This window comes from Triticum dicoccoides, chromosome 2A (assembly GCF_002162155.2).
Source record: "Triticum dicoccoides isolate Atlit2015 ecotype Zavitan chromosome 2A, WEW_v2.0, whole genome shotgun sequence".
NCBI lineage: Eukaryota > Viridiplantae > Streptophyta > Magnoliopsida > Poales > Poaceae > Triticum > Triticum dicoccoides.
Window position 1 is genome coordinate 65987689 of NC_041382.1, and position 3500 is coordinate 65991188.

General features: G+C 37.4%; 1 non-coding gene across 1 annotated transcript; it reads left to right on the forward strand.

Moving 5' to 3' along the window:
* The first annotated feature begins 2683 nt into the window (after positions 1-2683).
* Positions 2684-2843, forward strand: LOC119359813. The gene has a single exon (XR_005172674.1). It is a non-coding gene; the product is annotated as a U1 spliceosomal RNA (small nuclear RNA).
* The last annotated feature ends 657 nt before the right edge of the window (positions 2844-3500 follow it).

The window sequence follows — 3500 nt, forward strand, 5'->3', positions numbered from 1 at the left end:
AGTATTTTATACTAACAAGACCTGACATATATTTTCATGTTCATAAAGTATGCTAGTATTTGCATTCCCCTACTTCTCAACACTTGAGGCTTGACAAACATAAAAGAGAATATTGAGGTATCTCAGAGGTACCATGAGTACCTATCTGAAGTTTGCCGAATCAACCTTAACCTTACTAAGTGCTTTCTCATATGCTAATTGGGCAGGTTGTCCTGATGACAGAAGATTGACTAAGGATTTACTGTTTTCTTTGGTCCAAATAATATCTTGGATCAACACAGAGGTTGAATATAAATCTTGAGCTAATGCTACTGCTGAATTAATGTGGGTACAAACCTTACTAGATGGACTTGGTGTTATTCATTCTCCAGTTGTTTGCCTATGGTGTGTCAATATCGGTGCCACATATTCCTGAACAAATCTAGTTTTTCATTCAAGAACTAGGCACATTAAGATTGGTTATCATTTTGTGCGTGAAAGCGTAGCCAAGAGACTACTCGACATTTCGTTTTACCTTCACAGGTGACCAAGTTGTAGATGGTTTTATCAAGAGGGAAGTGCATATTTCAAGCCCACACTCTTGCCCTAATCTAATCTACAACCCTAGTATCATCTCCAACCCTCAACTATGATACCGTCTAAGAATCAACCCCAAACTCTAAAAACCGGCCAGGATTCAACCCTACCCTCCCTATTGACCGATTTTGATCCAATTGACATGTTTTGACCCGTTGACCATCTAGTCATAAAGCCACGTCAGCAATTTTTTTAACAAAATATTCTGTAAAATAAAAAAACTATAAAACAGTTGATTTTTTGTAAAATAAAAAACAATTATGTAAAGTAATAATAAAAAATCTAGAAACTGAAACTGAAGAAATTTACATTAATTGAAGAATTTTTGAAACTTTCCTAGAATGTTTAGTACTATTTTCTTAAATTTACAGAATTTTCCCCTTTTCTGTACAAATATTTAATTTTGGGAAAAATTGGGTAGAAAATGTAATTTGAAAATAATTTCATTGTTTTAAACAAAAAATTGGAAATTTTCCAGTATGCTTAGTATTGTTTTCCTGATTTTATAGATTGTTTTCAAAATTTCATAAAAAAATAGTTTTCCTGACCGTGGGGCAAAAATGGGGTAGAAAATTGCACTAGACTATTTTTTTGGTTTACAGAATTTTTTTGTTCATTCAACATATTCTTTTACTTTCGTCAGTTTTAGATAATTTTATTAGTATTATTTTACTTTTTTATATTATAGATTTTTTATTTTACAGAATTTGTATTGGAAAATCTGATTTTTTTGCTGACGTGGCTTGCTGACTGGATGGTCAATGGATCAAAACCGGTCAAGGGGGAGGGGAGGTTCAATCCTGGTCAGGTTTAGAATTTTAGGGTTGATTAAGACGGTATCATAGTTGAGGGTTGTACATTAGACTAGAAAAAAAAAGTTGGGGATTAGAATGTGCACTTCTCTCTTTTACCAAGGGCTTATCATGACGAAAATTAGAAGACCTCAAGGGCAATCTCAACTTTGTGAACTTGTGATTGAGGGGGCACGTTAGAAAATATTATACACATATATGGCATATATCCCCTACAAGTGTAAGCGTGGCTACCTAGGCCAACACTTAGACCATCTCCAGATTTGTAGCGGCTGCTCAATCTCCCGAAGGTGCTCATAGGGATAGAATATACACGCGTGCAGGGATGAGTGTATATATGTATGTATAAGCGTCTGTATTTGTACTGTGTTGAAAAGAAAAGACTTGCAGTGGCTGACAAGCGGGCCTGTAGTGTCGCTGACGCAGTGGCCAACATGGATTTTATAGGGGTACCAACGTGGATATTGTAGGGGCAATCCATCACCTGTGAATAGGAGGACCTCCTGAATACACCAGTGCTCCTATTATGCGCTGAAATACATGCTTAATTTTTTCCAAATGCATTTTTGGAACATTTCTTAAATGCAAAGTATAACATTGTTTTGAATGGTACATAACATTATCTTTGACTTACAGGACATTTTCTTTTTGCATTGTATAAACATTTTTGAAGTACCTTGTACATTTGTTTGAAACACGTGAACTTTTTTTAAATGTCACAAAGAATTTTTTTTGTTTGAAAGCTATCGACATTTTTCAGAAATTAAGCTAACAAAAATTATGCATAAACATTTTCCTTTATTTACCCAAAACAATAGGGTATTACAAACGCAAACAAAAGGTAAAAAAGCAGACTGAGAGAGAATGCAGTACGTGTTACACCGAAAATTTTCATTTGTCGTTTTTTTTTCAGAACTGTTTGCCCCTTCTTTTTCAGTATTGTTTTTTTAGGGTCTTTTCCCGTATTGGTACAACAGTCTCACGTGGTAGAAGTTGCTGGGCCTGCCCGTGCTTCATCAGGGTGATCGTACAACTCGCAGCATGTGAAGTATAGCCGGGCCCGTCATAGCTTGCCTGAAGGCCTCTGTACCGCATTCTAGGCTTGCTTACGGCCACGTTTTGGCCCAAATAATGTTAACACGCGAGCCCATGGTCTGCGGACTTCGTCCAAGAAGCCCACAGGGAGCAGCACATTAAACACAGATCATTACCCTTGTTTAGTACCACATCGCTTGTTGAGAACGTTGGAGCGGGAGAACGAGCTATATAAGCAAGGCGGGGTGCAACCTTGGAACATACTTACCTGGACGGGGTCGACGACAGATCAAGAAGAGCCGTGGCTTAGGCTAGTGGTCCACATTGCACTTGGTGGAAGAGCTGGCTTACCATCTCCCCAAGTGGGAGAGTGGACGTCATAATTTATGTTAGAAGGGGTTTGCGTTTGCGCGGCCCTTGCTAAATTTAATCAAAATTTTGAATTTGAATTATTTTAGATTTTTAAAATATAAAATTTGAAGAGTCGTGGGCTACACTATCCTTTTGGTAATATTTTTTTACCTTTGATTTGAATTATTCTCAATTTTAGTATTTGAATGGTAGTCTAATGTGCTCCCTTGAAATGTCGACACTGCATGCTTGATTATCTGCATGCAGTTCAGATTTCCTTGCTTACCATTTATCCTTGATGTATTGCAGTTAAGTTTATAGCTGACAAAATGATAAACTACAATATCACCAGTACATGTAAGATTCAATGGGAGACAGCGCCATAAGCCCATAACTAACATGTGGATTATTGCATCAAAGCGTTGCCTTCCAAGATAGATTATGTAAATAATCTCCTTGTGCAGTTGGGCCTTTTTCACTGGAACCTGAAAAAGGGATCATCAGTACAAACAGAGTTCAGCTGCGCTCCTCCTTCGCCAGTAGAGATATAGGAACATCCGTGGAATACTCTGTTATAACTTGCAAAGTAAACACAAATGTTCACGCCATCTTTTATCTTGCAGCCACAAGATCGTAGCTCTGCATCACATCGTAGTGATTGTCCTTATAGTATTGTTTGCCCTGCTGCAATCGTGGCTGCGTAGCTGACAACCTTTTTTTTTTTTT